Below are 14453 nucleotides of genomic sequence, written 5' to 3' on the forward strand. Positions count from 1 at the left end.
AGGGGTGGGGGGCAGAGTGAGGAAACACAAAAATTTATTTAAGTATCTGTAAGTGTTTAAATAAGGAAGTTATGGAATGCTACCCAAAAATGAATTAAAGTTGTTATGTGGGGACCTGGAAAGAGGAGTCAGGAACTAAAAGGATGGGGAATAAGAATGGGAACAAGACTTTTCAGTGTATACCTTTTGTAAATATTTGAGCCCTATGAAAATACTACACATTTAAAACCTTAAATGGTATGAAATAAGAGTTCATAAGATAGAAATGAATCCTGTCCTCAAAAACTGGGGACATGTTGTTGCCATATTACATTCTACATTCTACATTCTGGAAAACAGAGCAGGTATTAAAATATGTATAATTGCCATATAAAAAGATCTGAACAAATGAAAAATAAGTTGCTTTAACTCCTGCAGCTCAATTCCAGAAAAATAAACGACCCAATCAAAAAAATGGGCCAAAGAACTAAATAGACATTTCTCCAAAGAAGACATACAGATGGCTAAAAAACACATGAAAAGATGCTCAACATCACTCATTATCAGAGAAATGCAAATCAAAACCACAATGAGGTACCATTTCCTGCCAGTCAGAATGGCTGTGATCCAAAAGTCTACAAGCAATAAATGCTGGAGAGGGTGTGGAGAAAAGGGAACCCTCTCACACTGTTGGTGGGAATGCAAGCTCGTACAGCCACTATGGAGAAGTGTGGAGATTCCTTAAAAAACTGGAAATAGAACTGCCTTATGACCCAGCAATCCCACTGCTGGGCATATACACCGAGGGAACCAGAATTGAAAGAGACACATGTACCCCAATGTTCATCGCAGCCCTGTTTATAATAGCGAGGACATGGAAGCAACCTAGATGTCCATCAGCAGATGAATGGATAAGAAAGCTGTGGTACATATACACAATGGAGTATTACTCAGCCATTAAAAAGAATACATTTGAATCAGTTCTAATGAGGTGGATGAAACTGGAGCCTATTATACAGAGTGAAGTAAGCCAGAAAGAAAAACACCAATACAGTATACTAATGCATATATATGGAATTTAGAAAGATGGTAATGACAACCCTGTATGCGAGACAGCAAAAGAGACACAGATGTATAGAACAGTCTTTTGGACTCTGTGGGAGAGGGAGGGTGGGATGATTTGGGAGAATGGCATTAAAACATGTACAATATCTTATAAAAAAAAAAAAACAAATTTTGCTCATCCCATGTGAGATTAAAATGATTTCTTGTGCTAGTTTTTTTTTTTTTTTTTTGCAAATAAAAATACACTAGTGAAAGAAAAAAAAAAAGAAAACCTTAAATGGTATGAAATAAGAGTTCATAAGATAGAAATGAATCCTGTCCTCAAAAACTGGGGACATGTTGTTGCCATATTACATTCTACCCTTGAAAAGAACTCAGACTACTTTCACAAAGATTATCTCATTTATCTTCACAAAAACCCTGAAAAATTTTAAATGGGCATGGAAATGGGGGTAGAGCAGCAATCGTCAGTCTAATATAAGCTGCACAGATCACATGAAACTGGAATTAGGTTTGTTCTCCCTGGATCTTCAAAATAGAAAAGAACCAAAGTATAAGGATAAAGAGAGGGTAATTCCCTGGTGGTCCAATGGTTAGGACTTCATGCTTTTTCTGGCAAGGGCACGGGTTCAATCCCTGGCTGGGGAACTAAGATCTCACAGAGAGACAGAGAGAGAACATTAGACTCAATAGGATGAACTTTTAGAACAAAAACCAGTCTACGGGAGGCCTTAGAAATAGCAAATGACTGGGTCATCTCTATATAAAATCTTGGTGGAGTGTGCAATTCAGCAGGCATTTACTGAGCTTAGATTGTGCTAGACCTAAAGGTAGAATGGAGTTAAAGATGAACAAACCACATTCTTCGATATGGTTATCTCTGCATGGGAGGAGAGGGTTACCTGGTAATACCTGTAAAGATTTAAATTGCCTGCCTCCTAAAACCCAGAAATTTCATATTATGGTATCTATATATACAAAAGAGGCATGTATATAAGAATGATCTGTGGATCATGTTTCTTCGGTATCCTAAATTGGAAATGACCTATGTCTCAATTAATAGGGGATTGACTGGCTAAAGAAGCTAGAGTAATATATTCATATTAGGAAATATCAGGAAGCAGTTTAGAAATAGAAAGTAGAAGACAACTTGAGAAAGCTACATGTAATAAAAGAATAAATTGCCAAAATATACAGTTGAATTGGAAAGGGAAGAAAAAGGTTGAAGGACCATCCATACAATACAAATGAAATTTTTAAAAAGCTTTATATTTTCCATGGGCATATATAAATGTATGAAATATGCAGGAAAAGTTCTGAAGGAAAAGAAAAAAGTGATAACAATGTTCACTTCCAGGGACTGGGAAAAGAAATGATGAAAGGATGCCTTTAGCCTTCTCTGTAATGTTCTAAATTTTTACAAGGCCAGTGAGTTTATGGATCATTCATTTAATTAAAATAATTGCTTTCATGTGTGTGCTAAGTTGCTTCAGTCGTGTCTGACTCTTTGCAACCCTATGGACCATCGCCCACCTGGCTCCTCTGTCCATGGGATTCTCCAGGCAAGAGTACTGGAATGGGTTTCCATTTTCCTACTCCAGGGGATCTTACTGACCCAGGGATCGAACCTGCATCTCTTACATCTCCTTCATTGGCAGGTGGGTTCTTTACCATTAGCACCACCTGGGAAGCCCCATACTTAAAAGCAAAAAAGAGAAGGCAGCATCCTTTCTCAGTAATGCTAAGAGATGCAAAAGCCATCTTTAGACTACAAGAAGAGCCACATACTAAGGATCATGGAGCAAAAACATCTTCTGAGCAGTTTGGTACCTTGATTATATCCTAGCACTGCTGCACAGCCTGGGCAGTTACCTCTGACTTCTTCCTTTTTAAATTTTTTTTAAAGAGACATATTTCTTTGTTAACTTGAATATTCTCTCTCTCTCTTAAAAAAATTTTTTTTTTTTTTTACTTATTTATTTGGCTGTGTTGGGTCTTAGTAGTGACATGTGGGATCTAGTTCCCTGACCAAGGATCAAACCTGGGCCTCCTGGCATTGGGAGTGCAGAGTCTTAGCCACTGGAGCAGCATGGAAGTCTCACCTCTGACTTCTTCTTGTCTGAGAAAAATAAACCTCTTTCGGTTAAGGCCACAGTCAGGTTCCTTGCTGACAAATGTGATCTAACAATCACACAGGACTCTAGAGAGGTTCACTTTGGGGAAAGAATAGAGATGCCAGAAAGGCCTTAGCCAAGTCTGGCTTTGAAAATGTAAAGGAATTGCTCCTGCACTCCAAGGTCCCTTGGGACCACCAGGTCCAGAGCATGTGCCAGACACACCGGGAATCGGACGGAGCCACAGCCCTCAAAGACTCAGAGAAACATGGAATGGAGGGAGGGGGCGTGCACGGGGCTTCAAATCCCCCTAACCAAAAACACAGAAGGACAGTCTGCTAGAAAGCTGCGTGTCTGCAGCTTGACTCCAGTGTTTACGGCCATAGATCCCACTCTACACACAGCAGCAGCAAGTGTGGCAGGGGAAGGGCTGGGGCTTTGGCAGCTGTTTGTTTGAACCTGCCTGGGCAGCTCCCTGAACACTTGTTTCAAAAGCAGGCAAAAGATGGGGACATTTCAGGAGTTCCCAAAAGAACTTAGGAGAAGGGAAAAGAATGGCACACACCCTGGAAATGGATTATGTTCTCCAAGGCAATCTTTCTCCTTTCAGATAAGCCAAATCTCCCCTGATGGGATTTCCATGATATAGGAGGGAAGCGGGCAGAGCACAACCTTTAAAACAATGACAGAACCATAGGACATGATAAAAAACTGAGTCCAAGATGGCACAAGGTTCAACTTCCAGTGGACCTTGAGCCTCATTATATGTTCATTGTTATACACATACAAACTAAAACTTAAAACTCAACATTCAAGATCGCCCCATCACTTCCTGGCAAATAGAAGGGGAGAAAGTAGAAGCAGTGACAGACTTTATTTTCTTGGGCTCCAAAATCACTGCAGGTGGTGACTGCAGCCATAAAATTATAAGAAGCGTGCTCCTTCAAAGAAAAGCTATGACAAACCTAGACAGCTATTAAAAAGCAAAGACATCACTTTGCCAACAAAGGGCTTACTAATCAAAGCTATAGTTTTTTCCAGTAGTCATGTATAGATGTGAGAGTTGGACCATCAAGAAGGCTGAGTACCAAAGAATTGATGTTTTTGAGTTGTGGTGCTGGAGAAGACTCTTGAGAGTCCCTTGAACTGCAAGGTGATCAAACCAGTCAATCCTAAAGGAAATCAACCCTGAATATTCACTGGAAGGACTGATGCTAAAGCTGAAGCTCCAATACTTTGGCCACCTGATTTGAAGAGCCAACTCTTTGGAAAAGACCCTGATGCTGGGAAGTATTGAAGGCAAAAGGAGAAAAGGGCAGCAGAGGATGAGATGGTTAGATAGCATCACCAACTCAATGGACATGAATATGAGCAAACTCTGGGAGGTAGTGAAGGGCAGGGAAGCCTGGCATGCTATAGTCCATGGGGCTGCACAGAGTCAGACAGCACTTAGCGACTGAACAACAACAAGCTAAATGGCACAGCCAGCAGTGCCGTGACAGTTCCGAGGCCAACTATAAAAGGCCAAAAAATGGGCGGTGGCTCAAGTCCTGGAACTGATACACAAAAGTTTGACCATAAGCATTTGTTTTTCACGTGATACCTGCTCCAATACAAAAGCTGATGTAGAATGAACCAGACTCTGGGTATTACCCTCTCTCACATCTTCTGGGATTTCAGCAAAGGGAACCATGATAGGGACTGGAGTTAGGAAATTAGGTTTCAAATCCTGGCTCTGCCTCTTAAGCAAATCACATCATTTCTTGGAACTTCAGTCTCTTCATCTGCTAATTGAGAATAGTGTACCTGTCACCTAGAGGAGGAAGTGGCAACCCACTCCAGTATTCTTGTCAGGATAATCCCATGGACAGAGGAGGCTGACGGGCTACAGTCCATGGGGGTCACAAAGAGTCAGATGCAACTGAAGCCACTGAGCACACCTACAGGAGTTGTGAGAATCAGATGAATGTGTGCTGAGAGCAAGTGCACCCAGATCAAGCTTTGCATGAAGTTGGCCTTCATAGACTGTTGGTCACATCTGAATTTGGGGAGATGGGCAGCCCCACTCTCTGAGCTGGATTCCTAGAGGGTCTTAGTGGCAGCAACCGGTTGAAAGAGAGCCCTGGGCTAGTTGACTTGAAGCTATATTTGCATAGCAAACACACTGTTTTTGTTTTGTTTTACTTAAAAGCTCTACCATTTCATAATATAAAGTTCCCTATTAAGAAATTAATTTTAAACATTTTCATCATAATGTAATACATTCTCACCTTACTAAACATTTTTAAATGTAGGAAAATCAACCATAGTTCTAGTATTTAATTTTAACATGTAACATATTTTTTCTAGTTTTTTTCAATGTGTGCTTTTTTTTTTTTTTTTTTTTTTGACCTTGGTAAAGATGCTGGTAAAAATTAATTAGGTTCTATTTTCTCCTAGGACAAAATTTGTAAATATATATATGCTTGTCTATAAATAAATATATATATATGAGGTGAGATAGAGAGAGAAAGAGATAGGGAAAGAGAGGGAGAGACAGAGGTTTATTTTAAGGAGTTGGCTCATGCAATTGCAGAGGCTTGGCACGTACAAAAGAGGTAGAGATTCACAGAAGAGTTGCAATTTGAGTCACAATAGAATCCCTTCTTGCTCAGGGAAAGTCACTCTTTTTTTCATTAAGTTCTGCAACAGATTAGATGAGGCCCATCCACATTGTTTCTCAAAGTCCATCAATTTATTTTATTTTATTTGGCCATGCCCCAAGACCTGTAGGATCTTAGTTCCCCAACCAGGAATGGAACCTGTGTCCCTTGAAGTGGCCACACAGAGTCCCAATCGCTGGACTTCCAGGAAATTCTCAAAGTCTATCAGTTTAAATGTCAATCTCATCCAAAAACACCTTCACAGAGGGACTTCCTTGGTGGTCCAGTGATTAAAAATCTGGCCTGCAATGCAGAGGATGTGGGTTCTATCCCTGGTCAGGACACTAAGATCCCACATGCCTCGGGGCAACTAAGCCTGTGAGTTGCAACTGCTGAGCCCTAGAGCTCTAGAGCCCGTCCTCTGAGAAAGCCCTCGCACCCCAGTGAAGATCCAGTACAGCCAAGGTTTTTAAAAAGAAAAAGATATAACACAAAAATGCCTTCACAGAAACAGAAACCATGGGTGGGCACCATGGGCCAGCCTAGTTGACATATAAAATTAACCCTTTGTAACACCTTTTTATAAATGAAAGCCCTGAGGGTCGAATGGAGCTCTGTATAAGCTGCTTCTCATATTATAAAGGTATTTGCGTAAAACTTTGTGGAAACCATGGCAGCTGTTGAACTCTGAGCAAGTTTAGCTTAATTCAAGGAAGAGTTTTATAACAGCTGTGTGTGTGGAGTGATTTTACTATCTGCAGTCAGCAAGCTCATTGCTTTTGTTTAGATTATATGATGAAGACAGGAATACGTGGAGCTGATGGAAATTGGGTAGGAGGTGCTTAAAGCACATGACTTTCCTTAGTGAGGTCACGTGGCTTGAATGAACCAGGTGAGACAGTGATAGCCTGATGGTGCTTCTTAAGGAGACAGTGTTCTTGCGTGTTTCTCTAGTTCGTGTCCTCTGGAAAGCCTGCCAGCCCAACCCTACTACTTCGACAAAGCTCCGTCACCCACAGGAGAAGGCTTGAGGCGGCTGAGGCAATAAAGGGAATTAAAATTCTGGCAAAGGTAGAAAAAAACTTCAGGCCCAAGTCCCATTCCCAAAGAATGGGAGTTGGAACCATGAGCCCTGCTATTTCTGTCTTCTCAGAGATTACAGTGTGCGGCTGGCAGGCATATCTAACAAGAGAAATTTGTAGACCGTGAGAGCCAGTAGGTCATAGGTTCCGAGGAAGGCTCAGCCCCACCCCTGCCACACCTCCCAATACACCACCAGTTGCCTCCGTCATCAGCAGCTTTAGTCATCTCCAGCCTAAGATAGAGGTTGTCCAGAACCTTAACTGGAAAGGTCAGTTGATTTAAATAGCTGTGGCACTCACAGCAACTTTCCTGGCATAAGAAAGGAAACCCAAGCCGCAATAGATGATGTACCCAGGGCGCTACCTATGGTTGCAGGAACAGAAACGGAGGCTACCGAGCATTCGTTTGATACTGGCTGTGTTCCCTACGCATGTGCTTTGGCACATCCACAGAGTGACCTTACTTAATCCTGAGGGCTGTATATCATTGTAACCATGTTGTAGGTGATGGAAAATCTCAGCAGGATTAAATGACTTGCCCAAAGGCAAGAAGATCAGACATTGCTCCTTCACTGACTCAGTGCTGAAGACTTAGACCCATGTGCTTAAAAAATGTAGGCACTTTTTTCCCCCGGAAAAGATGATAAATGCATGCTTTTTTTTTAAACTCCAAACTGTCGAGAAAAACAACCACAAACAATTCTCTCTTATCCCTGTCTCAAGTAAGTCACTATCAGTACTTGTAAATTTTACCAGGAATAGTCTATGAATATAAGCATATAAATGTATTTGGAAGTGTGTGTGTTTTTCGTGCGTCTGCTTTTTGTGTGCACCCACCTTGCTTTTTCACTTGGTCCAGGGGACTTCCCATGTGGTCCAGTGGCTAAGACACGATGCTCCCAGTGCAGGGGACATAGGTTCAATCCCTGGTCAGGGAACTAGATAGATCCCACATGCTCAGTGGGGCTAAATAAACTTAATCAGAAGCTACCGTATAGCACAGGAAAGTCTGCTCAATGATCTGTGGTGACCTAAATGGGAAGGAAATCTAAAAAAAAAATGGATATGTGTGTGTATTTATATATAACTGATTCATTTTGCTGAACAGCAGAAACTAACACAACATTGTAAAGCAGCTATACTCCAATAAAAAATTAAAAAAAAAAAAAAAGAAAGTCTGCTGATTACAAGCCAGGAGTTCTAGAGAGCACAGTGGAGAGGTCAGTTGTGGGGAAGGGAGGAATAAATTGGTCCACGTTAGGGGATATGTGGAATACAGGGATATGAGAGACCCTGTGATAAAGGCTGAGGTTTGGAGCTCTGGCTGGATTGGGAAAAAGAGGGATGGGGACTTGATGGAATTAGTATTGGGTGGTCCATTCAAAATGCAGTCCAGAATATTCCTAATTCCTAAGTGAGGAGACTAGGCTTTGTAGCAACAGGCTCCTTGGGCAGCTTGGGGTGTTATGAGTCCCACTTTATAAGTATAGGGAATTACTCTTGATGAACTTATGTAAATTGATGCCAGATGGAGAGTGAGCGAGATCCTTTGAGTCCAGAACAGGAGTTGGCCCACACTCTGAAGCTAAGAGGTGTTTCCAGAATTATAGGGGATGGTTCTTCTTTTTTGGCTGTGCCGAGTCTTAGTTGTGGCAGGTGGGATCTTCAGTTGCAGCATGTGGGATCTAGTTCCCTGACCAGGGATAGAACCCGGGCTTCCTGCACTGAGAGTGCAGTGTGTTAGCCACTGGACCACCAGGGAAGTCCTTGGGATGGTTCTTAAAAATATGTATTCGCTCTCTCCCTCCTCTAGAGGTGGGCATCCCTGATTCTGCAAGTTTCTAATTTGCCCTATTAGCGAAGTTGTAGAAAGAAGATAGTGCTGGGAACACAGAACTCTTCGGTTAGTTTGGAATTGTAGAGGACCATCTTTTATATACATGATTGTTTGAAGAAACATGATGTTTGAAGAAAAGGTGGAGGGGAAGTGAAAGCTTATTACTGCTGCTGCTAAGTCACTTCACTCATGTCCGACTCTGTGTGACCCCATAGATGGCAGCTCACCAGGCTCCCCCGTCCCTGGGATTCTCCAGGCAAGAACGCTGCAGTGGGTTACCATTTCCTTCTCCAATGCAGGAAAGTGAAAAGTGAAAGTGAACTCGCTCAGTCGTGTCTGACTTTTAGCGACCCCATGGACTGCAGCCCACCAGGCTCCTCCGTCCATGGGATTTTCCAGCAAGAATACTGGAGTGGGGTGCCATTGCCTTCTCTGAAGCTTATTACTAGTTTAGTCTAATATATCCCTACCAGTTAAAAACAAACAGCATACAAATAAGTCCATTGCGTTTTGAAAGCAAAAATTCTATGGTCAAGGAATGCACTAACTCTATGGCTTCCCTGGTAGCTCAGATGGTAGAGAATCCACCTGCAGTGCAGGACACCGAGTTCAAGCCTTGGGTCAGGAAGATCCCCCGGAGAAGGAAATGGCCACCCACTCCGGTATTCTTGCCTGGAGAACCCCATGGACAGAGGAATGTGGTGGGCTACAGTCCATGAGTCAGACACGACTGAGACACGGAGCCAGACATGCAAAGAGTCAGACACAACTGAGCAATTAAGCACGAAGGCGAAATAGGTTGCCTCTTAGGTTGCTAGTATGTACTTAGGTGTGAAGAGCCCAGGAAACTGAGAATCAGAGTGGAAAGTTCAAGATGGTTGTTTTTCTTCTTCATTCATCTGGTCATGTTAGCTCTTGTGGCAGTTCTTTCAGAATATGATACAATCTGGACTTCCCTGGTAAGTCCAGTGTTGAGAGTCATGTTTGCCAATGCAGGGGACATGGCTTTGATCCTTGGTCCAGAAGGATTGCATGTGCCACAGCTACTGAAGCCCAGACACCCAGAACCCATGCTCTGCGACAAGAGAAGCCACTGCAGTGAGAAGCCCGTGCGTAGCAATGAAGAATCAGCACAAATACATATACACATACATATATAAAATTTTTTTAAAGAATAGAATAATTATCGTTACACTTAGTCTTTTCGTATCACAAAAGGAAAGTGATAACGAAATTATGTCAAATGGATTTGACATACAGGTATCCCCCACTTTTTAGAAGTTCACCTTATTCTGGGTTCCTTTATCAGATCAGATCAGATCAGATCAATCGCTCAGTCGTGTCCGAATCACAGCACACCAGGCCTCCCTGTCCATCACCAACTCCCGGAGTTCACTCAGACTCACGTCCATCAAGTCAGTGATGCCATCCAGCCATCTCATCCTCTGTCGTCCCCTTCTCCTCTTGCTCCCAATCCCTCCCACCATCAGAGTCTTTTCCAATGAGTCAATTCTTCACATGAGGTGGCCAAAGTACTGGAGTTTCAGCTTTAGCATCATTCCTTCCAAAGATATCCCAGGGCTGATCTCCTTCAGAATGGACTGGTTGGATCTGCTTGCAGTCCAAAGGACTCTCGAGAGTCTTCTCCAACACCACAATTCAAAAGCATCAATCTTTGGCACTCAGCCTTCTTCACAGTCCAACTCTCACATCCATACATGACTACAGGAAAAACCATAGCCTTGACTAGACGAACCTTTGTTGGCAAAGTAATGTCTCTGCTTTTGAATATGCTATCTAGGTTGGTCATAACTTTCCTCCCAAGAAGTAAGCGTCTTTTAATTTCATGGCTACAGTCACCATCTGTATTTTGGAGCCCAGAAAAATAAAGTCTGACACTGTTTCCACTGTTTCCCCATCTATTTCCCATGAAGTGATGGGACCGGATGCCATGATCTTCGTTTTCTGAATGTTGAGCTTTAAGCCAACTTTTTCACTCTCCACTTTCACTTTCATCCAGAGGCTTTTGAATTCCTCTTCACTTTCTGCCATAAGGGTGGTGTCATCTGCATATCTGAGGTTATTGATATTTCTCCCGGCAATCTTGATTCCAGCTTGTGTTTCTTCCAGTCCAGCGTTTCTCATGATGTACTCTGCATAGAAGTTAAATAAACAGGGTGACAATATACAGCCTTGACGTACTCCTTTTCCTATTTGGAACCAGTCTGTTGTTCCATGTTCAGTTCTAACTGTTGCTTCCTGACCTGCATACCAATTTCTCAAGAGGCAGGTCAGGTGGCCTGGTATTCCCATCTCTTGAAGAATTTTCCACAGTTTATTGTGATCCACACAGTCAAAGGCTTTGGCATAGTCAATAAAGCAGAAATAGATGCTTTTCTGGAACTCTCTTGCTTTTTCCATGATCCAGTGGATGTTGGCAATTTGATCTCTGGTTCCTCTGCCTTTTCTAAAACCAGCTTGAACATTAAGAAGTTCACGGTTCACATATTGCTGAAGCCTGGCTTGGAGAATTTTGAGCATTACTTTACTAGTGTGTGAGATGAGTGCAATCGTGCGGTAGTTTGAGCATTCTTTAGCATTGCCTTTCTTTGGGATTGGGATGAAAAGTGGCCTTTTCCAGTCCTGTGGCCACTGCTGAGTTTTCCAAATTTGCTGGCATATTGAGTGCAGCACTTTCACAGCATCATCTTTCAGGATTTGGAATAGCTCAACTGGAATTCCATCACCTCCATTAGCTTTGTTCGTAGTGATGCTTCCTAAGGCCCACTTGACTTCACGTTCCAGGATGTCTGGCTCTAGGTCAGTGATAACACCATCGTGATTATCTGGGTTGTGAAGATCTTTTTTGTACAGTTCTTCTGTGTATTCTTGCCACCTCTTCTTAATATCTTCTGCTTCTGTTAGGTCCATACCATTTCTGTCCTTTATCGAGCCCATCTTTGCCTGAAATGTTCCTTTGGTATCTCTGATTTTCTTGAAGAGATCCCTAGTCTTTCCCATTCTGTTTTTTCCACTATTTGTTTGCCTTTGATTTCAGGAAAGACCTAAAGACCTAGTACTTGTTTTGGTAACAAATCCAAAGAGGATTTTTGCTTTTACAAAAAAAAGTCGACAATTGAGAGTAGCGTTCAGTGTTTGTTTTGCAGGAGACTTGGTAGAAACAGCACGTACCCCCCACACCCAAGCAGAGTGGCAATGCCAGGCTCCTTCCCAGGGAGCCACACTCCTCATCTCAGCATCAAGCCGCTCTATCCCTTTTGTCTGTTTTATTTTTGTTTAAACTTTTTATTTTATATTGGAGCATGCTGTGATAGTTTCAGGTCCACAGCACCATGACCCAGCCATACATACACATGAATCCATTCTCCCCCAGACTCCCCTCCCATCTAGGCTACCACATAACATTGAGCAGATTACCCTGTGCTAACAGTATGTCCTTGTTGGTTACGTATTTACATTTTTTAATTTATTTTTTATTCATTTATTTTTGGCTGCATTGGGTGTCTTGCTGCGGGGGCTACACTCTAGTTGCGGTGTGTGGGCTTCTCACTTGTTGCAGAGCACAGGCTCTAGAGTGCACAGGCTTCAGGAGTTGTGGCTCATAGGCTTAGCTGCTCTGCAGCATGTGGAATCTTCCCATACCAGGCATCAAACCCATGTCCCATGCATTGGCAGGCAGATTCTTAACCACTGGACCACCAGGGAAGTCATGGTTATCCATTTTAAATATAGCAATGTGTACGTGTCTAACCCAAACTCTCTTAACCATCCCTTCCGTCCACAAGCCGCCATAATTTTGAACTGTGTCTGTGAGCACTTACGCTTTATCTCAGTTTACTTTGTGCCCCCATTAGCAAGACGTGTAGCGAGGTGATCGCGTCTTAGATTTACGCCATTTCGAGTTAGGAGAGGTTTCAGAGGAACACGCTGAGGAACCGAGAAGTCAAACTTAACCTGAGTTAGAAACGTTCCGTTTCTGAAACATAAAAGACAAAGGAGTAGGAGCCAAGGACGCAAAATAAAACTGGCCACATCACAAAAAGTTAAAACAAGAGAAAGGGCTCTGTTACACTTGTAAGTAACTAAAATTAACGTACGACAGTGTCACGTTGCGCGAGTTACAAAGCACTTTCATTTACTATGTCCCCGAAGCAGCAGTGGTAGGCTCAGGACAGTTATCACTGCCATTGCCATTTTTAAGGATGACAGACCACAGAGTTCCAGGAACCTGTGGAACTGGACTGCCTGGGATCAGATCCCAACTATGCCTTTACTCACGTGTGGCCTTTGGCAAGTGGCTTAATCTTTATGTGCCTCAGCTTTGTCTGTAAAATGGAAATAACAATAGTAACTGTAGCTCAGAGGATTCTTGTGGAGTTAAATGGATCCACAGCACCTAGCAGAGCGAGGCTCAAGAGGGCGGGGATATATGTATACATAGAGCTGATTCACATTGTTGTACAGCAAAAACTAACACAGCATTATAAAATAACTGTTCTAATAAAAACAAACAAAAAAACCAAAACAAACAGAAAACAACACCTAGTATGCAGTAATTACTGATGCCAGGAGGAGAATTAAAAAAAAATACAAAAACTTTGCACAGTCTTTTATTCTAGAGACTTTTGTTTATACTTTTTTTTAAAGCACATGCCTAAAAGATAAAAGAATATAAATGAGTAACTCAGCTCTATTAAGAATTCATCCACTCATTCAACACTTATTGAGTATCTACTAGGAACTTGGATAGATGTCAGGAGATGCCAAAGATAGGGTAGAGAACTCTGAATTTACACACATAAAATGCTATTTTACTTCATCTGCTTTAATTAAATGAAATCTGAAGCCAATAGTAGTGATCCTGAGGTGCCCTGGTAGCTTCAGCAACCTCATACTCCCCATCAGAATCCCTACTCAGCCACTCCAAATAGATTTACAAGCTAAGTAAAAGGTGTCCTTGCTCTGCAAACGCATCTCCAGGGTAAGTCGTCTGGCTGCACTGACAACTCAAAAGCTGCCCTCCTCGCCTCCTCTAAGTGGTGCTCTTGGTGCACTCCGAGCCTGGGTTGCTGGGTCCCTGGCCTGCCCAGAGCTGGAAAGAAATTCAGAAGAATTACCTGGTGCCCAACAGAAGGAAAAAGTGGCAAGCAGCTGCTGCAGGTGATGTCAATGCTTGCAGTCCCTGGAAGCACATGGCCGGCTCACTGCTCTGGCCCAGCCTCTTCAGGTGAATCCTGTCTCCTTCCTGGGCCCTAAAACAATATCCATGTCTCTTCTGTCTTGAAGAGTACTTCCTTTAAATCTTTTCAGACGTTCCCTTTCTTGGGGAGCCCGTTCCCTGTACGATTTAAAGTGTTTGAGCTTTCACTTGAGGACTGCTAGGCTTCCAGTAGCTTCAGATTTCCACCCAGCTTCAGTTTCCAGCCAGCAACCCAACCTTCCCCTGAGGCAAAAATCCCAGCTAACCACCTGCCAAGTGGGGCCAGCTGGGGGCGGGGGAGGGGAGGACTACCTGCTACAGTGCTCTTGGAACCACTCTCAGTAACCTGAGCACGGTAGAAGCCAGGATACTGTACACTGGCTGATTGCTGCCCTAAGTTTTTAAAACACAAATTTTAGTAGTGAGACTGGTAAGCTTTTTTTCTTTTAAATTTATTCTCAGTCGGAGGATAATTGCTTTACAATGCTATGTTGGTTTCTGCCGTACAACAAA

General features: G+C 42.6%; 1 long non-coding RNA gene across 2 annotated transcripts in view; it reads right to left on the reverse strand.

The window, feature by feature from the left end:
- LOC113906835 overlaps nucleotides 1-14175 on the reverse strand; it is a 40502-nt gene extending 26327 nt beyond the window's left edge. For both annotated transcript variants that reach the window (XR_003514996.1, XR_003514997.1), the window contains exon 1: nucleotides 13858-14175. This is a non-coding gene — a long non-coding RNA (uncharacterized LOC113906835). The remainder of the gene's footprint in view (nucleotides 1-13857) is intronic.
- Between the last annotated feature and the right edge of the window lie 278 nt (nucleotides 14176-14453).

Source organism: Bos indicus x Bos taurus, chromosome 16 (assembly GCF_003369695.1).
Source record: "Bos indicus x Bos taurus breed Angus x Brahman F1 hybrid chromosome 16, Bos_hybrid_MaternalHap_v2.0, whole genome shotgun sequence".
In the NCBI taxonomy this organism is placed as follows: domain Eukaryota; kingdom Metazoa; phylum Chordata; class Mammalia; order Artiodactyla; family Bovidae; genus Bos; species Bos indicus x Bos taurus.